The sequence below is a fragment of the Dendrobates tinctorius genome, unplaced genomic scaffold, assembly GCF_039654945.1.
Source record: "Dendrobates tinctorius isolate UK_male_01 unplaced genomic scaffold, ASM3965494v1 ptg000134l, whole genome shotgun sequence".
NCBI classification, from domain to species: domain Eukaryota; kingdom Metazoa; phylum Chordata; class Amphibia; order Anura; family Dendrobatidae; genus Dendrobates; species Dendrobates tinctorius.
The window spans coordinates 16,428,748-16,452,438 of NW_027361802.1; the positions used below are offsets into that span (position 1 = coordinate 16,428,748).

The window sequence follows — 23,691 nt, forward strand, 5'->3', positions numbered from 1 at the left end:
CGCACGGCTATAAAAGGGCAGCTGTTATGAATGAGTCACCGTAGGAGGCAAAAAAAGAAATGCTAGCTACGTCCAGAAAACCAGAGAAGTTGGCAGCTATCGGATTGCAGACCCCTGAACTTATCAACAACAACTAGCAGTAGCCGTGGGGGGTTCCTACGATGCCCTAGACACCTCGATCACAGCTGGAGAACTGCCTAGCCTAAAGACAGAAAGGGAAATCTAAACTGCCCCAGAGCAGACCCCAAAGCAATAGGCAGCCCCCAACATATAATGACGGTGAAGCAAGAAGAAAAACACTAACACAGATAGAAAGATAGACTGAGCAAATGATGGGGCCCAAGCTAACTAGATAGGACAGGATAGGAAGGCTGCTGTCTGTAATCTGCGAAAAACCCTATCAAAATAAGAGCCAACAGACTGACAGGGAAAAAGGCCCTGAAGACGCTAGGCTTCAAAAAGACTATGTCAGTACTCAGGTATTTTCTGAAGACAGAGCAAACCGACAAAAAAGGAATTCAGCTCACCCCAGCAGGGAATGGCAGAATCCAGACAAGGAAGGCAAACTAAAACCAAAACACAAATGCAAAAAGGCAAATCAGAAAACTTAGCTTTTGAGGAGCAGGAATCAGACTGGTCTCCTAGAATTCCACAGAGAAATCACCAGCGAGGCAGGAGGGCGTCGGCTGCCTTATATCCAGTCAGAGATCCCCGTCGCCCAGGCATCCTCTCCCAGCTCAGGTGCTTGGTAATCAGCCTCACTACCTTCCTTCACCAGAAGAGGGAGTTCATCAGACCTCAATGGTGAAGGGGAAAATGAACTCATAACAGTACCTCCCCCTTGAGCAGGGGTCACCGAACCCTCATCCACGCCACCAGGGCGATCAGGGTGAGCCCGATGAAAGGCACGCACCAATCTTTTGGCATGAATATCAGAGGCAGAGACCCAGGAATTATCCTCCTGACCATAACCCTTCCACTTAACCAAATACTGGAGTCTTCGTCTAGCCAGACGGGAATCCAGTATCTTCTCTACCTCATATTCCATGTTACCTTCAACCAATACAGGGTCTGGAGGTGCCACCCCAGGAACTACTGGTTCAACAAACCTCTTCAAGGACTTATGAAACACATTATGGATTTTAAATGTGACAGGAAGAGCCAACCGAAAAGAGACCGGATTAATGATCTCCAAAATCTTGTAAGGCCCAATAAATCTAGGCTCAAACTTAGGAGAAGCTACCTTCATAGTGATATTTTTTGATGATAACCAAACCATATCACCCACCTTAAACTGGGGACCAACGGTCCTATGTCAGTTGGAAAACCGCTGGGCCTTTTCCTGGGAGAGAGATAACTTATCCACCACTTGGTCCCAGATCTGGTGCATTCTCTCCACCACAGTGTCAACACCTGGGCAGGCAGAAGGCTCCACCTGCCCTGAAGAAAATCGAGCATGAAACCCAAAATTACAAAAAAAGGTGACATCAAAGTGGCAGAACTAGCTCTATTATTTAAAGCAAATTCGGCCAAGGGCAAAAATGAAACTCAATTATCCTGATCAGCGGAAATAAAACATCTCAAATACGACTCCAAGGTCTGGTTTGTTTTCTCCGTCTGCCCATTGGTCTGAGGGTGAAACGCAGAGGAGAAGGACAACTGAATTCCCAGCTTGGAACAGAACGTCCTCCAAAATCTAGACACAAACTGAACTCCTCTGTCAGATACAATGTTCTCAGGAATCCCGTGCAAGCGAACCACCTGTTGCAAAAACAGGGGCACCAACTCAGAAGATGATGGCAACTTAGGGAGTGGTACAAGATGAACCATCTTAGAGAACCTATCACAAATCACCCAAATAACAGTCATTCTCTGAGAGACAGGCATATCAGAGATGAAATCCATTGAAATATGGGTCCATGGCCTCCTGGGGACCGGCAAAGGCATCAACAACCCACTAGAGCGAGAACAAGGTTTAGACCGGGAGCAAGTCCCACAGGACTGCACAAATTTCCTGACATCACGAGACAAGGCGGGCCACCAAAAAGACCGACTCACCAGATCTCTAGTACCAAAAATACCTGGATGACCAGCCAATGCAGAGCAATGAACTTCAGACATCACTCTCTTCTTCCACTGGTCAGGAACATACAACTTTCCACTGGGACAATGCTCAGGTTTGTCCTCCTGGAACTCTTCCAGAGCACGTCTCAAATCGGGCGAGATGGCAGAAAGAACTACCCCTTCGCCTAAGATGGTAGCAGGCTTGGTCACCACAGGAGAATCAGCAAAGAAGCTCCTAGAAAGAGCGTCAGCCTTGACATTCTTAGTGCCAGGAAGAAAAGAGACCACAAAATCAAAATGTGTAAAAAGCAAGGCCCATCTAGCCTGTCTAGGGTTCAAGCGTTTGGCCGACTCCAGGTAAATCAAATTCTTGTGGTCAGTGAGGACCACGACTTGATGTTTATCTCCCTCCAACCAATGTCTCCACTCCTCAAATGCCCATTTCATGGCCAACAGTTCCCGATTCCCCTCATCATAGTTACGTTCAGATGGGGAGAACTTTCGGGAAAAGAAAGCACAGGGATTCATTTTAGATGTTACAGGATCCTTTTGGGCCAACCAGCTCCTGCACCAATCTCAGAAGCGTCCACCTCTACCTGGAATGGGAGTGAGACATCAGGTTGCCGCAAAACCGGGGCAGAAGTGAATCTTCGCTTCAGCTCCTGAAAGGAAGAAACAGCCTCCGGAGACCAATTCAACACATCAGCACCCTTCTTAGTCAGATCAGTCAATGGCTTGGCAATACTAGAAAATTTTGCTATAAATTTCCGATAAAAATTAGCAAAACCCAAAAACTTCTGAAGGGCCTTCAAAGAAGTGGGCTGAACCCAATCATAAATGGCCTGTACCTTGGCCGGATCCATTTCAATAGTTGACGGAGACAAAATAAATCCCAAAAATGAAATCCTCTGTACCCCAAAAAGGCATTTCGATCCTTTGACATACAGGGAATTCTCCCTCAAGATCCGGAACACCGTCCGAACATGTTCCATATGAGAATCCCAATCCTTGGAGAAGATCAAAATATCATCCAGATAGATAATCAAAAATTTATCCACAAAGTCTCGGAAAATGTCGTTCATGAAGCACTGGAAGACAGAAGGGGCATTAGTGAGCCCAAAAGGCATCACCAGGTACTCAAAATGTCCCTCTGGAGTATTAAACGCCGTCTTCCATTCATCCCCATGCTTAATGCGGATAAGATTATACGCTCCCCTGAGGTCAAGCTTGGTAAACCAGCAAGCACCTTTATCTCTGGAGAATAGATCCGAAATCAAGGGTAACGGATACTGATATTTAATAGTAATTTTGTTGAGGGCACAATAATCAATACAAGGCCTTAATGAACCATCCTTTTTGGCCACGAAAAAAAACCCAGCACCTAATGGTGAAGAGGATGGTCTAATATGACCCTTCTCCAATGCCTCCTTAATATAGCCTCATGCTCGGGTACAGATAAATTGAAGAGCCGACCCTTGGGAAATTTACACCCCGGGCTCAGTTCAATTGCACAGTCATAACTCCTATGAGGAGGCAAAGACGCAGACTCACTCTCACTAAATACAACATAAAAGTCTGCCAAATAGTCAGGAACATCATGCGACTGAGGAGAGGTGGAAAAAACCGGAGCCTCACTAAGGGCACACCGACAACCCCAACTCACCACAGACACAGATTTCCAGTCCAAAACTGGATTATGAATTTGCAACCAGGGAAACCCCAGAACAATGGTATCATGTAAATTATTCAACACCAAAAATCTGCAATTTTCTTGATGGTTTGGGGCGACCCGCATTACCACCTGGGTCCAAAACTGAGGTTTATTTTTCACCAAAGGAGTAGCATCAATCCCTCTCAAAGGGATAGGCGTCCGCAGAGGTGTCATAGGAAATCCACAACGTTTAGCAAAATCCAAGTCCATTAGGTTCAGGGCTGCTCCCGAATCCACAAAAGCCATGGCGGAAAATGTCGACAGGGAGCAGATCAGAGTAATTGCCAGAAGAAACTTAGGTTGAACACCACCCACAGAAAACGTGTGTGCAAAACGTTTCTCTCGTTTAGGACAGACAGAAATAATATGCGAGGCATCTCCACAAAAAAAACACAGCTTATTATGCTTTCTGAACTCCTGACGTTGCTCCCTGGACAAAACTCTATCACATTGCATAGGTTCAGACACTTGTTCAACAGGTGGCAACACCTCTCATGCAGTCCTGCGTTCACGTAAACGCCGATCAACCTGAATGGCTAATGAGTAATGACATAGAATCGTCCAGACCAGAAGGAACAGGAAATCCCACCATAGTATCTTTTACGGCTTCTGACAAACCCTTCCGAAAGAGAGCTGCCAAGGCATTATCATTCCAGGCAGTAAGGACAGCCCACTTTCGGAATTTTTGACAGTACAATTCTGCAGAATCTCGACCCTGGCTCAATGCCAACAGGGTCTTTTCAGCCTGAGCAATAGCATTAGGTTCGTCATACAACAACCCCAAGGCTTGAAAAAATGCGTTCACATTAGTCAGACTAGGATCATCAGGTTTAAAAGAAAACGCCCAATCCTGGGGATCGCCACGCAGCAAAGAGATGACAATTTTAACCTGCTGCGCGGAGCTCCCTGACGAGTTAGGCTTCAAGGCAAAAAATAATTTACAATTATTTTTGAAATTCAAGAATTTAGACCGATCCCCAAAAAACACATCAGGAGCAGCGATCTTTGGTTCAGCAGCATGTGAATGAGCAAGGTTGGTGGAAACTCCCCGCACTTACACAGCGAGCTGCTCCACACGATCAGACAATTGCTTTATCTCCATTGAGAGAAAAAAAAAAATTCCCCCTACGGCCTCAGAGATATAGAGGAAAAAATATACACACTTTTTTTTTTTTAAATCTTTCCTGCTATTGCGTACCCTAGGATCTGCGGTATGGCGGGTGATTCTGTTATGAATGAGTCACCGTAGGAGGCAAAAACAGAAATGCTAGCTAAGTCCAGAAAACCAGAGAAGTTGGCAGCTATCGGATTGCAGATCCCTGAACTTATCAACAACAACTAGCAGTAGCCGTGGGGGGTTCCTACGATGTCCTAGACCCCTCGATCACAGCTGGAGAACTGCCTAGCCTAAAGACAGAACGGGAAATCTAAACTGCCCCAGAGCAGACCCCAAAGCAATAGGCAGCCCCCAACATATAATGACGGTGAAGCAAGAAGAAAAACACTAACACAGATAGAAAGATAGACTGAGTAAATGATGGGGCCCAAGCTAACTAGATAGGACAGGATAGGAAAGCTGATGTCTGCAATCTGCGAAAAACCCTATCAAAATAAGAGCCAACAGACTGACAGGGAAAAAGGCCCGGAAGACGCTAGGCTTCAAAAAGACTATGTCAGTACTGAGGTATTTTCTGAAGACAGAGCAAACCGACAAAAAAGGAATTCAGCTCACCCCAGCAGGGAATGGCAGAATCCAGAAAAGCAAGGCAAACTAAAACCAAAACACAAATGCAAAAAGGCAAAGCAGAAAACTTAGCTTTTGAGGAGCAGGAATCAGACTGGTCTCCTAGAATTCCACAGAGAAATCACTAGCGAGGCAGAAGGGAGTCGGCTGCCTTATATCCAGTCAGAGATCCCCGTCGCCCAGTCATCCTCTCCCAGCTCAGGTGCTTGGTAATCAGCCTCACTACCTTCCTTCACCAGAAGAGGGAGATCATCAGTCCTCAATGGTGAAAGGGAAAATGAACTCATAACAGGCAGCATGGCCATTTGGCCATGCACTAGAATAGACTATACTTGCTATGTGTGAATGGTGACGGATGTATGATTCTGGTGACTGACTCATTATAAAACCCCTTCCCTATGATATTACGTATGTGGATATGGAATTAGTTTAGCAGTCAGCGCCAGTCAGTGGCAAGCCTTAGGCCACTGTGCACACCGCACCTCTACGCTAGCGTCCGGTGGTGTCACGTCTCTCAAGGCACCATCGCTTAGCGGCTGTGTCTGCCGCCACGCTGCATGTAGCAGCACTTTCCGGCGTCCGCAGCAGCGACGCCGCACACACAGTAGGTCTAGACGGACACCGTCCCCTGTCTTGGAACCGTGTCCTGTGACCAGATACCGTGCGTGCAATTTCACTGAGTCTGGTGAAGTCTAACTGGCTCAGTGTATACTTGTATATTTTTGTTACAGCGCCTCTGTGAGTTTAACAGAGTCAGCTCTGAGCTCATCGGGTGACGTTGAACACGAGCGCATTATACCGCCATATAGCGCGTCTGCCATTGCTTAGCAACGGTTTTAACACCTACTGCACGGTGGACCCCGAGCGCCGAACACACTTTCTTATTTATTTATTTAGTGCGCTCTGCCGTTCCTAACAATATGAATCTTAAAATGGTACCAATAAAGACTACTGCTAGTTTGTCAACAAATAAGCCCTCATACAGCTGCATGCAAAAACATTTCTCAAAATATGACAAACAAAAAAAGTATTTTTAAAATAATTTTCTTGTGCAAAAGTAGTAATACATATAAGTAGTATTTAAATTGAGTATCAAACCACAGAGTCAAGTTACATATTTTTAGAATGAATGCCTGTAGCTCACCAGGTTTGCCGCACCTGGATGTTGTTTCCCGTCCATGTGTTCTATGGAGTTGTGCTCTAAATTGCATAACCACACCAGTCTGTTATCATTTTTATAATTGATTTTGACTTTTTATCTATTTACCGCACACGTCAAATCGCCGCATGCTGACGCATCCGTATACAACGCATGTCCCTGCGTACCCAATGTTAAAGATAGGTATGCAGGGAAACGATGGACGCATGTGGCAGTAGGCGGAGCGTGGGCAGAGCTTCACAGAGGAAGGAAGGAGGAAATAGGCTGCCATCCGCAGACCTCCTGAACGCAAGTCTGAAACCAACCTAAGACTGTCAAGTTCAAGTCAGGAGACCAGCTGCCAGTGGTTGTATCATGGTCCGTACACAGATATCTAAATGAGGCGTAAAACATAGAATGTCTTTTATAGACGTTCCCATGTAAAAGTGTCTGCCAATGAATCCGATAAGGGGGTAATTAATAAAAGCAAAATATTTACATTTTGCTTTCCTATAATGTTTCTTTCAATTTACATTTTGTAATTTATTTTAGTAACTAAGAATCATAACAACATTCCATAATTCTGCTTCATTTTGGGCCACACCTGTTTCACAATGAGTGGATATTGATTCACAGCTGATTTAAACAATACTATCTATTCTATGTTTCCATTTCCTGTATTTCTAATGACAGTCTTTATCAGTTCTGATGTAACAATCACAATATTTTTTAAGACAAACTTTATATCTTAGCCTTTAACAGGTCCTAATAATGATTCTATATATTAGTCATCCTGCAATAGCTTCGAGGATTTCAGGAATGCCTCAGTATTAGTAAATTGGATTCCAATAAGTTATAGTAAATATAACTTATTCAGATGCAACATAAACTTGGATTAAAAATACTTGCATGCTAATGTTTATTCAAGTATTGGGATTCCTCCAGTTTATGCTACTTGCAGTGCTTGACTGGAGTACTATAGGCCCAGTAATGATAATAATTTGAGGGCCCAAATTCTCTGTATACAAAACATGCACATTCACATTTTCTTACAATTAACACACAGAATGTATTATCAATAAGGTCAGATACATTTGCAATAAAAATTATCCAGCCCCATAGTAAATTAAATTTATTTTAAAAATGTATAAACGTTCTGCTATTTGCAATAAGCTAGTTAAACCAGAATTTAAGGGACTTAACACTCCTAATATAACAAGTGGGTTCTCCAATTTCAATACAAAATGTCACTTTGAATTACTTCTGCAGACTCAGAATTTTTCTACCCCTTCATGACAAGTGTTATGTATTTACTGCTTAGTAGAATATCCTTTGGCTGTTATGACATGCTGAAAATGTCCTTCACAGCCATGCACCAGCATTTAGCAGCATCCTGTAAGAATCTTAGTCCATTCCTCATGGGCAATTGTCTCCAGTACACTAATATTCATGGGTTGGAGGGCCAGTGTCAGGCAGTCTCGGCATCTGCCTAGGGTCACTTCTCTCCCAGGGGCCCCCAGGCCCCCAGGCGATTGCTACGGTGCCCGTGGGTAAAAGGGCCTAGGCGGTTGAAAGAAAGCAGCGATGGAGGAGAGAGCATCAGCTGACGCTCCCTCTCCCATCATTTCCCCTGTGCTTCTGACTCAGTAGGAGAGTGATGATGTCAGTTCATCGTGTGCCACGCTGTGCCAGCAGTGGAGATCATGAGACATGCTGCTGAAGGGGAACAGGGAGAGGTAAGTATTGTGTGTGTCTGCATTATACTGTGAGTGTAATACTGCTTGTGTGTGTAGCTGAATTATAAGGTGTGTGTGGAGGGCTGCATTATATTGTGTTTGTGTGTGGAGGCTGCATAATTCTGTGTGTGCATGGAGGGTAAGGGGCTCCAGAATGCTGTATGTGTTTGGGTGTGGAGACTCCATAATTGTGTGTGTGTGGGGTGGGGGTTGGGAGCTGCATAATTTTATGTTTGTGGGCTTGGGAACTGCATTATACGGTGTGTGGGGGTTTGGGGCTGCAGTATAGTAGGTGTGGATGAGTTGGGTTCTGCAGTATACTGTATGTGGGGGCTGCATTATAGTGTGTGGGGTGATTGCATTATACTGTGCATGGGGGTCTGGATTATAATCTGAGTGGGGCTCCATTATACTCTATGATGGGGGGCTCCATTATACTCTGTTGGGGCTCCATTATACTCTGTGAGGGGCGTCGCATTGTACTCTATGAGGGAGGCCACACTGTACACTATTGAGGACTATGGGTTGCATCATACTATATGGGGGCTGCATGATACTCTATCGAGGACTATGGGGGATGCATTATACTAAATTGAGGACTATGGTGAGTGTATTATACTTTATGGAGGACTATGGCGAGTGTATTAAAGAATATGGAGGACTATGGGGAGTGTATTAAAGTATATGGAGGACTATGGGGAGTGTATTAAAGTATGTGGAGGACTATGGGGAGTGTACTAAAGTATATTGAGGCATATACTATACTATATGGAGGACTATGGGGCACATTATACTATATGGGGTGCATTATACTATTTGGAGGACTATGGGGTGTGCATTACACTATGCGGACAACTATGGAGTGTATTATATTAAACAAGCAAAATGCTGCCTATTCATCCATTGATTGATTTATTATGCTAGAACAGAATTCATTTTTCTTGGAACCCTATCACCCAGTGTAAACTTCAGATATGCTGCTGATAACATGATACTGTATGGGGAAAAACTGATCTACTTAGTGATCTTCTGTGCTCATCATTCTTCCTCAGCCGGATTAAAGAAACAAGCATTGAATAACTTCAATATTGTTGATCATGCTCATTTAGCGGCCTGCTGTCAGTGCATGTAAATACAACCAAAATATTTCTTTGTGATGGTGTAATATGTGAGCATTTGAGGCCCCACTTAAACTTTTTTCTAGGTCCGTACTTTATCTAAAACCAGCCATGTTGGGTTGTCAAGAGTGGTTTAAAAGTTATGAGAAGAGATAATTGCCTTACTTACACATAGAAGGAAAAAGATAATAAAGAATAGCAAAATCATTCAATGTTCCTAGAAGTACACTTAGAAGGATATTTTGAACTTTGCAAACTCAAGGATAAAGAAATAATGACTGCATAACCTGGATTTGACAAAAGTATAAACTGTTAATGGCTGTCACCAGATAACTTAGGAGGCACGTGGTTTTAACCCCTTGAGTACCTGCAAAAGAACTCTAGCAAAATTTAGTATCTCCAGGCTTTGATGTTTTAGTTTGCATAGTAAGGTGCATAGTACATGCAATGCATCTCCACACCCAAACTCATAGATGTACATCTCTACTGACTCAAAAGCTAGAAAAGTTGGCTCAAATATAATAAGAATCTACATAAATTAGCCACAGAACTTTTGGGATGCTGTACTGTGGAGTAATAAAAAAAACCTAGAATTTTAAGGCCTGCCAAACAACAATATATCTGGAGTAGAAAGAATGAGTTATATTTGGAAATGGAGACAAAGACACAGGAATTCTATTGGGGGTGAGAGGAGATGACAATATGGGGGAGTGAGAAAATTTGTAAGGGTATAACTTTATGAGGGATTGGCTATGTGTATCAAGAGATGTCAATATGTGCAAGAATTGGTAAATGTGAGGGTAGATTGATTACAGTAGGGAGGAGGGGATATATGTGTGAGGAGATGACTGTATCAGGGGTAAATGTGTGAGGAGATGACAGTGTGTGAGGGGAGTGGACCAAATTGTGAAGAGACAGTATGGTGAACAGAGGTAGGAGTGGGGAAATGTGTGGGGAGACAGTTTGAAATGGGGTGTTGGAGACTGTGAGGAGAATGTGTGACGAGACAGTATAGGGAGCAAGAGGGAATGTGTGAAAAGACATTATGGGGAGGGAGGTAAAAATGTGTGATGAGACAGTATGTGGAAGGAGAAGAAAAATGTGTGAGAAGATAATATGGAGAGGGTATGGAGAAATGTGTGAGGAGACAGTATGGGAAAAGTTGAGGTAATTTGTGAGATTATAGTAGGAGGAAGAAATGTGTGAGGTGTTAGTAATAAATTTTTATAATAAATTTTATTTCTATAGCGCCGACTTATTCCGCAGCACTTTACATTTCAGAGGGGACTTGTACAGACAATATACATTACAGCATAACAATAATCACATAGATCATAACAGATACCAAGAGAAATGAGGGCCCTGCTCGCATGCTTACAATCTATGAGGAAAGAGGTAGACACGAAAGGTGGGTGGTAATAATTGACCTGATTGTTTGGACCAGCCATAATGTTAAGTGTGTAACAGTACGGATACAGAGGGCTAATAGATGCATAAAGCATGTGGGAACATGATATGGGGAACCTGGTTACGGTAAAAATTTTGACTGTGCCACACAGGGATAGTTAGGTTAATGTGTTGAGGGAGTAGGCCAGTCTGAATAAATGAGTTTTCAGGGCATGCTTAAAATTGTAGGGATTGGGGACTACTCGTATTGACCTGGGAAGTGCATTCCAAAGAATTTGCGCAGCATGTGTATAATCTTGGAGATGGGAGTGGGAGGTTCTGATTATTGAGGATGCTAACCTCAGGTCATCAGCAGAATGGAGGGCACAGGTAGGGTGGTAGACTGAAACAAGGGAGGAGATGTAGGGTGGTGCTGAGCCATGGAGTGCTTTGTGGGTGAGGGCAATAAGTTTGTACTGGATTCTGGAGTGGATGGGTAGCCAGTGTAAGGACTGGGACAAGGTAGAGGCATTGGTGTAACAATTGGCGAGGAATATGATCCTGGCTGCAGCATTCAAGACAGATTGGAGGGGGGAAAGTTTGGTAAGAGGGAGACTGATTAGAAGAGAGTTACAATAGTCCTGACGAGAATGAATAAGAGAAACAGTAAGAGTTTTTACAGAGTCAAAGGTAAGAAAAGGTCAAATTCTAGAAATGTTTTTGAGATGCAGATAACAAGAGCGATCCAGTGATTGGATGTGGGGGGTGAATGAAAGCTCTGGGTCAAGTATGACCCCAAGACAGCGGGCATGTTGCTGGGGAGTAATAGTGGAACCACACACGGAAATGGCAGTGTCGGGTATAGGTGCATTAGTAGAGGGAGGAAACACAAGGAGTTCAGTCTTTGACAGGTTCAGTTTCAGATATAGTGAGGACATGATGTTAGACACAGCATTTAGACAATCGTTTAGACAATCGCTGGTGTTTTCTAGAAAGTCTGGCGTGATGTCAGGAGAAGAAGCGTATAATTGGGTGTCATCAGCATAGAGATGGTACTGGAAACCAAATCTACTGATTGTTTTACCAATAGGGGCAGTGTACAAGGAGAAGAGGAGGGGGCCTAGAACCGATCCTTGAGGAATCCCACCAGTAAGGGGAAGATGAGAGGAGGAGGAACCGGCAAAAGATACAGTAAAGGAGCGGTCAGAGAGATAGGAGGAAAACCAGGAGAGAACGGTGTCCTTGATGCCGATGGAGCGGAGCATAGTGAGGAGGAGCTGATGATCCACCGTGTCGAATGCTGCAGAGAGATCCAAGAGAATTAGTATGGAGTAGTGACCGTTAGATTTAGCTGTTAGTAGATCATTAGAGACTTTAGTGAGAGCAGTTTCAGTAGAGTGTAGAGAGCAGAAACCAGATTGGAGAGGGTCGAGAAGAGAGTTATCAGAGAGATAGCGGATCAGACCAGAGTGGACCAGGCGTTCCAGGAGTTTAGAGATGAAGGGAAGATTAGAGACAGGTCTATAGTTAGTGGCACAGTTTTGGTCGAGGGATGGTTTTTTAAGTAGTGGATGTATGATGGCATGCTTAAATAAGGAGGGAAAGATACCAGAAGAGAGAGAGAGGTTAAATATTTTAGTTAGGTGAGGGGTGACAGCAGGGGAAAGGGACTGGAGCAGATGTGACGGAAATGGGTCACTGGTGCAAGTGGTTGGGTCAGAAGATGCATGGAGCCTGCTTATTTCTTCTGTGACTGGTTCAAACTCAGAGAGTGAGCTAGATGCAGTGGGGGAGGGAGGACAGCGCATGGTATGAGATGATTGGGAGATAATTTCCTGTCAGATATGATCAATTTTTTCTTTGAAGTAATTGGCCAGATCGTCAGCTCGAAGCTCTGTGGTTGGGGCCTGCACTCTTGGGTTGAGCAGGGAATGAAAAGTGTCAAAGAGACATTTCGGGTTATTGGACAGTGAGGTGATGAAGGTGTTGAAATAGGTTTGTCTGGAGAAGTGAAGGGCAGTGTTGTATGTTCTAAGCATGAACTTATAATGAATGAAATCTTCGTATAGATTGCATTTTCTCCATAGACGTTCAGCACACCTGGAGCACTGATGCAAGAAACGTGTTTGCAGGGTGTGTCAGAGTTGTCGCTGTCTTTGTTGTGTTGTTCTATGTATAGGAGGTGCAAAATCATCCAGGGCAGTTTGAAGAGTTTCATTGTAATGCTTCAGTGCAGAATCAGGACATGAGAGGGAGGAGATAGGGGCTGCAGACTGCAAGTTCATCATAAGTTTCTGGGTGTTAATGGCCTGTATGCTTCTATAAGTATGGACAGTGGGGGTGACCAGAGCGGCCTGGCAGTTCTTTATAGAGAATGAAAGAAGGCTGTGATCAGAGAGCGGGAGAGGGGAGTTTGTGAAATCATCCACTGCACAAAGCCGAGAGAAGACCAAGTCGAGGGAGTTTCCGTCTTCAAGTTAGTATTGGGAACATGATGAGCGAGTATGTGGGAGAAATGTGAGAAAGGACACAGTATACAAACTGTAACGTGTGGAAGGCTGTGTAAAGAGGGGAAGCATAGGGGGACAGTGTGAGGGCACAGTATGGAGGGGACAGTATGCAGAGGGATGGAATGTGAAGAGGGAGTACAGTACAGACTTAACAGTAAAAGTAAAACACAGGGTGAGGGGACAGTTTTAATAGGGGGACATGTGGTTCCTGTAAGGCTCACAGGGTGTAGATGGCTGGTAACAATTCCCAGTATATCCTTACCATTGTTAAGGACATGCTGGGAATTTTAGGTTTATGTGTTACATTTGTATATGGGGTGAACTGACAATGTAATTGATTAATTTACTAACTTTAATGATATAGCTGTATATCATTTTGTATCCCTTTCCTATTTTATACAGGTCATCTACCTTTTCCCATAGATCCATTGACAATTCTTTTTTTCCTCATGACTCACAATCAAGAAACAACAGTGGCTGGATGAAAGATGCAAGAGTCTGTCTGGATCCCAGAAACTTACTCAACTTTTATGCACAGACACTGATTACAAGCAAACAGGTTACAGTTGAGGATGTTACCTTTATTAGCCATTCAAACCCATTTGTGTCAACTTCTGTGCATGTTATCAGGCCAAAATCATCAGGGTATGTAAACTTTTGATCTGGGTCATTTGGATGTTTTGGGTTGCCATTATGATTTAAAAAGAGAAACCACAGTAGCTTGACAATAAATGGCTTCACCCAACCACTAACCATGAGTGGAGAAAAATGTTTGGTGTTATCATTCTCTAAGGAGGCTAATGGCTATATAAGCGATGGGAGATATGTGTCAAAGAGGTGGCTGCTCCCTGCAATGCAACCTGAAGTATTTCACTTTAGCGCTCGTAAGCACTAATATGTCATTTTGTGCACCTTGGTCCGGGTTGGGGGTAACTGTGAGAGATGGGTGGGTCTGGTTACCCAAATATCTCACCTGTGGGTGTGGTTTCAGCTTATGTAATGGAGGCTGTTTGAAACATTGTCTGTGGCTGGAGGTGTGGACACCTCCATTGTCTGTGTGCAGAGAGGGAGAAGTCTTCCTGTGCATCTATGTGGCTCCAGACTGATCCTGAGTGCTGAGCATTATTTCAGCCTGTGTGCCCACAGGCCTGATGGAGCAGAATCCTGCCAGGATCTGTGTGAGGTAAGGTCATGTGACCTGGCCACGTGAGTTAGGCCTCTTTCACACTTCAGTTTTTTGCATCAGTTATAATCCGCCAAAAAGGCGGACAAGCGGATCCGTTCTAAACTGATGTGAACGGATGGCACAGGATCCGTTTTCAGACGGATCCTGAAAATGAAGAAATTTAAAGGAATCGCTGGCCGGGGGGAGAGAGAGAGAGAGAGAGAGAGAGAAAGAGAGAAAGAGAGAAAGAGAGAGAGAGAATTTTTTTTTTGTCCGGCACCCAGAAAGAAATTCGGGTTAAATCAGTGTTTGCAGGATCCGCCAGAGAAAAAAACGTTACAAGCTCCGTTTTGAAATTTTTGAGGATGGTGACGGACAGCAACTTTTGGCGGATCCTCACAAAAAATGGATGCAACGGACAGCAATCCGTCACAATCCGCCATTAATGCAAGTCAATGGGAAAAAAACGGATCCTCAAAAAAAAATTGAGGATCCGTTTTTTTTCAAAACCTGGCGGATTGTGACTGATTGTAAAAAACGGAAGTGTGAAAGAGGCCTTAGCGGTTGCTGGTGTCTTGGGAGAGCAGAAGCTCTTGGAGGAGCTAGAGGACTGTGCTATGCACACTGATGCTTTATTTAGCCTGCTCTAAAGGAGGTTAGTGCTTCCGAGTTTTATGAAAAAATAAACCCATGTGGACGTTAAAAGGAATGTGGCTCCTGTCTTCCTCCTGTCACACCTGAGTGAGTATAATCCCTGCAATTCATATTCTCTGAGAAAAGGCCAAGAAAGCAAAAATTCTGCTGAGGTATGTAAACTTTTGAGCACAACTGTATATTCATGTTCTAATGGTGCTTCTGGTGCGGTTTTATTATACTGAGGGTGGTTCTGATAATGTATTTCTGTAATGATTGTGATTCTTGTGATGTACTTCTGTACTGATAGTGGTTCAGGTTATGTATTTTAGTACTGATGGTGGTTCTGATGAGGCATTCAAGTAGTATTTGTTGTTGTGTTTCTGGTGATGTACTCCTGTAATAATGATAGTTCTGGTGATATATTTATGTACTAATGGTGGCTCTGGTGATAAATTTCTATACTAATAATGGTTTTGCTGATGTATTTCTGTACTGACAGTGGTTCTGCACAGTACTCATGTATTGATTGTGATTCTTGTGATGTATTTTTGTATTGATGGTAATTTTGATTATATGCTTCTGTACTGATGGTAGTTATGGTGATGCATTTATGCAGTTATAGTGGTTCTACTGATGCATTTCTGTACTGATAGTAGTTCTGGTGATGTATTTTAGTACTGATGGTGGTTCTGATGAGGTATTCATGTAGTATTGGTTGTTTTGGCACTATATTTCTGTACTATTGGTGGATCTGATGACGTATTTCTTTACTAATATTAGTTCTAGTGCTGTTTTCTTGTGTGGTTATAGGCTCTGATCCTGTATGCATGTAGCAAACAATAACTTGTAAGATTATATCATACATGGCCATGAACGCATATCTGGGGCCTCGCAGGCCCGCCCTGTTAATTATTTTCTATTTTCTGCAAGATTACTTTAGTTAGAATTTTGAAACTCTAGGTATTCCTCAGGTATATAGTTGTTTGTCATTTCCAGTTGTTCATTTATTTTTATGTTACAGGCATTTCGGTATAACAACTCTTTTTTGTGAATACCCCATATTCACATACCAGGGGCCTTTTAGGCCCGTACTAGGTTTACATGTGATCCTAAGTCTTTTTGTCTTCACTGTTGCTGGGGAAGACTTTGACTCAGTCTTTATGACTCTGCTGTTGCTATGAAGAGTGTGAATTCTGCCTGACTACATGGTCATGTGATCTTGGGAAGGATGCTCCCTCACAACGTCATGCGTCTCTGACATCATCATAGGTCCTGAACACTGTTCATTGTGTGCTACTTGCTGAAGAGACTTTGGAGGAAGGAGTCAGCTTTCTTGTTTCTTGAAAAATAAACTTTCTGAGTTCCAAAAATCCAAAAGCTTCTACTGCACCTAAAAGAAAGTGGTGACCTGCTGAAGGTGAGAGGAGGGGTCTGCACTTTACCCTTAGCACACACACTAACAAAGAGTGTACAATCCTGATTGTAATCTTTTTTTTTTTCATTTTAGTTTACTGACTTCTAAGGTTACAATGGCACAGTCTACATCCAGGGGTTTGACTGACCAAGAAATCGAAGCAATCATTTTTGATAGTGATGAAGACAGTGAACTTTCTTTGTCTGATGAAGAGTACATGCCACCAGCTAATGTCTCTACTTCATCGTCCAGTGATTCTTCAGATGATGAAGAAGTAAAGGATCCAGCAGAACGTACAAATAGAACATCCAAAACTAATGTTTTTTGGAACAGTACTGCTGAAATTTCTTGGACGAACCCCATCACATAATATTGTAAGAGTTGCTCAAGGAACTGTAGGAATTCCACAATTCTTGTCCAAAAGAGATATGTTCTGTAAATTTTTTTCAGATGATATTGTAGATGAGGTAGTTTTGTGTACTAACTTAGAAGGAAAACATATCGCTTCAGGAAGAAAAAAAACATGGAAAAATATAACAAAAGAGGAACTGTATGCTTATATTGGCCTTACTCTTCTGGCAGGGAGTACAAAATCTTACGATGTTCCTATCAGAGAACTCTATATGAACCCTTTTTCAGATCCACATTACAAAGCTACAATGTCAGTCAATAGATTTGAGGATATTCGGAGAAGCCTTCGTTTTGATGACAAGAGAACTCGTCCTGTCAGGTTGGAAACAGATAAATTAGTCCCCATTAGCTACATCTGGAATCTTTTTATCAAGATCTGTACTAAGCATTACCATTCTAGTGACAATGTGACAGTGGATGAGCAACTTTTTGGATTTAGGGGACGTTGCAATTTCATTCAGTATATGCTCAGCAAACCTGCTAAATATGGTATTAAAATTTTCTGGATGTCTGATTCTACAAGCTATTTTGGAATGAATGGTCCAAAAAGACCTATGTTCTGACATAGTAAAAACACTTGCAAAACCAATTTTCTATTTCTATTCTGGAAAAAATATAACAATGGACAACTACTTCACCAATCTTGAACTGGGCAATTTTTTGCTTCAGAAACAACTTACATTTGTTGGTACAATGAAGCAGAACCGCAGAGAAATTCCTCCAATCATGAAGCACAATCAACATCGACAACTTTATGATAGTGTATTTGGTTTCTGCAATCAAGCGACAATGGTGTCTTATAAAGCTAAGAAAGAAAAATCTGTGATATTACTGAGTACAATGCACCATGATGGAAGTATAGACACCATTAACAGGAAACAGAAACCCGAAATCATCTTGCATTATAATAAAACCAAAGGAGGAGTGGACAAGATGGACGAGATGATTGGAGAGTATATGTGCAAGAGGCAGACAAAACGTTGGCCTGTAGTTCTTTTTTATAATATGCTAGATGTGTCAGCCCTCAATACCTATATTGTTTATAGTGAGACTCATCCAGAATTCCATGCCAACAGAAAGGACAAGAGACGTCTATACTTGACAGAACTTTGCTATGAACTTTTAATGCCTAACATGATGGAGAGAAGCAAAACAAAATGCTTACAAAGGCAAACAACAGAAGCTATGATCCGATGTGGTATACGTTTTCAGGAACATCCAGAGCCAAGAAATAAAAAAAGAAAGTGATGTTATATTTGTCCAGCAAAGAAGGACAGGAAATCCAAGCGTGTCTGTACTACTTGTGGACAAAATGTCTGCAAGGAGCATTCTTCCAAACAGATAACATGTGAAAGTTGTTGCGGTCATTAGTAAAGTAGAAAAGGAACGTTTGAAAAGAGATATTCCTGCAGCATGTTTACTGCAACTTTTATATAAAAAACTTTTAGACAAAAAAAATTATTACAAAGAGTTATATCGAATGCGTATATTGGGCGTTTTAAGCCCGTTCAGTTACTCTTTTGTTTTTTTTGCACATAGTAATGTTTTGAATTATTCACATCTTAGGCTGTGTTCCCACTGGTGCTGGGGTCTGCCACGAGGTGATCCGTAATGGATCTGATCTCTTGGTAACTCCAGTTAAGGCTGCTGGAATGCCAGGATTCCGCCAGCCTTAGCTGGGGTCACCAGGAGGTCAGATCCATTACAGATCTCCTCCTGGCAGACACCAGCGCTAGTGGGAATGCATCCTTACTTTGCAATTTTCAAATAAACTTTGAAAATTATTTTTGTTTGAGTTATTCCATGTTATTTGCACACGGGCCAAAAGGCCCCAGGTATGTGAAAGTGTAGATTTTTATGGTCATGCGTTCTAGGGTTAATAAATTATTGTGTTTTCTGACAAACTAAGGTTTACTATATTTGCATTTTTGCTAAGAGCATTGATTAGGTTGTCCAAATTTTTGATAAAAATCTGTGCATGTGCTTCCCACAGCTAGGACAGCGCAGACACACAATTTAAATAAGGAAGAAGATAGACAGGGGCCATGACAGAATCATGGAGTCGTGGAGATTGTGGAGCCTAATGAAACAGACAAAAGGCCCTTTTACATTTAGCGATGCACCAGCGATCCAACCAGCGATCCGACCCGGTCAGGATCGCTGGTGCATCGCTAAATGATCGCTAGTGAGCTTTCACACAGAAAGATCTCACAGCGATGCAGCAGCGACGCAGCGCACGATACTTACCATTCACACACCGGCGATCCTGCGTCCTCCCGCCCGCCTCCACGCGTCGCTGGACGTCACAGCAGGAAGCCCAGCAGGAAGCAGACGACGAGAAATGGAGCCGACATTCTCGCGCGATCAGCGATGGACAGCGGGGGAGCCGGTCGTTGGTAAGTATCACACATAGCGATATCGCTAGCAATATCGCTATAACGTCACAAAACCAGTGACGTTTTAGCGATATTGCTAGCGATATTGCTTAGTGTAAAACCCCCTTAAGGGACCTTTGTAAACACTTAGTAAGCCTTTGCAGGTGTTTTTTTGTTAATTATTCTAATTTACTGAGATAATGACTTTTGGGTTTTCATTGGCTGTAAGCCATTAACATTAACAGAAATAAACACTTGAAGAACATCACTCTGTTTGTAATGACTCTATATAATATATCAGTTTCACTTTTTGCATTAAAAAACTGAAATAAATTAACTTTTTGATGATATTGTAATTTTGTGAGAAGCACCTGTATATGCACATAGAACATTAAGTCTATTTAATTTTAGAAAATATCTATAATCAAAAAGTACCTACAGGTATAAACCACTTGATCTACTCTTCCAATGTTGCAGCAAACAACAGGATTAGGCACTTTTCTGCTAGAACATGTTTTCGACCTTATGTTATTACTAAGGCATTGTAGGTGTGGTTCATAAAAGTTATAAAAACTCAGCTCTTCAGAGAATGCCATAACATTTGTCGGGCTGACATATAACACAGAAGAAAGAAGCCTACTATTATAGAAAGGTATGTCTAAGGCATGGATTTCGACAAGATCAGTTCATTTTTTTGTTTTTAAATAGGTTAGGTATTTACAACTATTTTCTTGGTAATTGTTTATTAGTCTATTAACAATGGATTCATTAGTATTAAACATTGTATAAGAAATACATTACTTATAGGACCTTACTTACTATCAGCAGACAAGTATCCTGTGTTTTCCAGGAACCTTCTGTTGAGATTCGCCAAAAGACTACAGGAGTAAGCATTGTTACTTTTTCATTAGGAGGTTGCTTGGATTACACAGGGTTGGTTGACATTTTTTCAGTGATCTTCACAAAGTTAAAAGGTTAAGGGCTAATGGAATATGGGCATATCTAAACTTTACTAACTTGTGAATATTTTACAGTCTACCTAATATTATGTTTAGCAATTTTGTATGTAAATAATTAAGGACCAAATTGTGACTTGAGAAGTTCATCTGCGACTCTTTCATTTTTACTTATTGAGAAATCTAAAGGAAAGAAGTTCTGAGTCTTCACCACATCCCCTTCTTTCCCTTTTTTAATTTTGTTTTATTTCAATTGATGTTAACACAAAGATATTGTCAAATCTAGTTATGCAGCAAAGTAATTTTTTAATTTCATTGGTATATGAAACATATGAAATTAGGAAATATATATACTAATATATTTGATTTAAAATAAAATAAAGAATATTAAACCATGGGAAAAGTTGAACAATTCATTCAATTAATTCTTAAAAATTGCAAAACTAAAGTGACTCATGCTGGGATTGTAGTGGATACAATGAACTTGCATAATTACTTGTGCAATATATTTGACATCATCCTTTACATATAGTAGAGCATACAACGCTTCAAAGAAAGCTTGTATTATACAGAAGACAGATTATGGGAATATCTTGTTAGATTAATGTGCGCATTAGGGTGGCAATAAAAGCTACTAGAGACGCCTCAGGAATCTAACATGGTGTTATTTCAGAGCAGGATAAGATGCTAACACCTAACCAGTAGGTTTGTATGTGTTTGATATGGGGAAAAAAAACTATTTCTGTTATAACCTGTTCACGACGGGGCTGATTTCTGTTTTTGCGTTTACATTTGTTTCTTTGCCTTCTTTCCAGAGTCATAACTCTTGTTTTTCTGTCCACATAGACATTTGACGGCTTGCTTTTTTGCTGGACGAGTTGTACTTTTGAATGACACCATTTATTTTACCACATAGTGTACTGGAAAATGGGAAAAAAAATCCAACTGTTGTGAAATTGTGAAAAAAAATCAATTCTGACATTGTTTTTTGGGATTCATTTTCACGGTGTACTCTGATAGGCGCCAGGATTCTCCTGCTGCAAGGGATGGATCTCAAGCCTGTCTTCACGATTTCCAACAGAGTATACCAAGGTGGGATTCATTATTTCCCTTTTGTCAGGCAGGGCGTTGGAGTGGGCTATGCCATTATGGGAATGAGATGATCACCTGGTCCTTAGCGCCTCTCATTTTCTGGGTGCCCTGAAAGAGTTTTTTTGTGGCTTTAGCTCAGGGTTCGTCCTGGTTAGCCAGTTTGCCATTCAGTTTTGCACCCTGGCTACCTAGTTGGAATTGACTGATTAGGTCCTAATACTGATATTCTGGAGGGGATTAGCAGATCATGTCCGGGATGCCTTGGCCACTGGAGAGATACCAACTACCCTGGAGGAATAAATATCAGTGGCCACCCGCATCAATCTGCAGCATTTTGAGTGTGGTTTGGAGCGAGCCCATACTAAACCCCAGGTTCAATTGACTCAGAATTTTAGCAATACCATGTGTCCTCCAACTCAGGTTGATGGCCTTGCAGAGCCCATGGATGTCTCTCAAGAGGAGCCAATCTCTCGCTCTGCATGTCTGCAGCCAACTTGTTTTGCCTGCGGGCAAGTCAGACACTTTGCCAATAAGTGCACTATGCATCAGAAAGAGTCACAGCCTCAGGTGGCCTTGGGGAGAGGTTCACTAGTTCCTGTTGAGGTGTCACCCAAGTTGGCTTTTGGGGTTACTCTAACATGTGGGTAGGCAGCTCTCACCATGCAGGCTTGCGTAGATTCCGCTGCAGAGGGCAATTTCATGTCCTCTGCCTTTGTCCAACGGCATGCTATCCCATTGGTAATGCTACCTCAGCCAATGTCTTTTCGGGTAGCTAACGGGGCAGTTTTGTCAACTCCAATTTCCAATCAGACAGTAGCTGTAGATATGCCTCCATTCACCCCAGACTGATTGGGCAATGGGGAGCATACAAAAAGGGGGTAGCTTCTGTGAAAGCCTGTGTCTAAAAACCCTTGTATCCCCGGGCAAGTTCTTCGTACCATCTAGAACTTCAGCCGATCTCCAAAAACACTTCCATGCCTCTCAGTGTATGGTGGCTTCTGAGCGTTAGAGGGGGTAATGTTAGGTGCCGGAATTCTCCCACTGCATGGGATGGATCTCAATCCTTGTCTGGTGCTGGGGTCTCCCATTCAGGCTCGGCCGCTGGGATGACTGCTCAGCACAGACTTCAGTCCCAGTGCCTTACCAAGGCTCATGCTGCACATGTAGTTGCTGCTGGCTATCCAGCTAAGCCTACGTGGCTATTGCTTTACACATACAGCGTTGAAGTCTGGAGCCAAAGTCCAGATTTCATCCTACTAAGCAAGTCCTGGATGTGGCGCATTCTTATTGGACATCACCTGCTTTGGTTATGTAGCAGCTTCTGATTGGTCCACAGGCAAGGTCCTGTCTGTCTGGACTTGAGCTGTATGTATAAAAGGTCCTCTGGAGCGCACGCCTGTGCGCCTAGTATCATGTGTGTTTGGTGTGTTGGTGGCTACTTTACCACCACATGTGCCGTTAATAGCACTGCAAGTGTTGGTCTGGAAAGGTAGTGTAGGGTGGGAACTCCCGCTTGAACTTAGTATCTGCACCGGGCGTCCTCAGGTGCATGTGCTAAAGCACACCATATTTCAGAGCAAGGTCAACCACCAGCTTAGTCTTCCCTGAGGGGTTAAGTTATAGGGACCCCAGTTAGTAGTTTTCTCTATGCCTGTGCCATCTAACAGGGTATAGTCTTTTTTGCTTTGCTTCATAGTGCCGCTCTGTGGTTTAACAGAGCGCAAAGTAACAAAACATTTAACTCAGTGTGCTTTAAGTGTTTTCTCGCAGCCTTCCTCTTGTGCTAGCTGCAGTTTCTCCATCACCACACAGTGGACCCTGGGTTGCGAATGCACCTTATTATAATTTTTTATTTGGTGCGTTCTGCCAACCCTAACATACTCTTTGTGGTAAAAAATCTAAAGTTTGCAAAGAAAAAATGTTTTGGGTTGTGTATTCAAAGACCGGAAACATTTTTATTTTTCGGCCAATGGAGCTGTGTGATGGCTAACCTTTTGCAGCGCAAGACAACATTTTATTACTAACGTTTTGGCCTAGATGTGACCTTTTGATTGCTTGTTACAACCTTTTTTGTTGAATTGCTGCGTCCAAAGAAAATGTAAGTTTGACATTCTTATTTAATTTTGTTCACTGTGTTTACCAATTGGATTAATTATTTTCATATTTTAATAGATCAGACTTTTCCGAACACAGCAATGCTATATATAAATATACAGTATATATATATATATATAT

General features: G+C 42.4%; 1 protein-coding gene across 2 annotated transcripts in view; it reads left to right on the plus strand.

Annotated features, from left to right (window-relative positions):
* The first annotated feature begins 19,942 nt into the window (after positions 1–19,942).
* LOC141048296 (annexin A1-like) overlaps positions 19,943–23,691 on the plus strand; it is a 47,646-nt gene continuing 43,897 nt past the window's right edge. Inside the window, exon 1 of one of the 2 annotated variants that reach the window (XM_073543749.1) lies at positions 19,943–20,060. The gene's annotated coding sequence lies outside the window, so the exon portion shown is untranslated. Of the gene's footprint in view, positions 20,061–21,393; positions 21,457–23,691 lie in introns of those variants that run through there. The other variant, XM_073543750.1, reaches the window with a different exon arrangement.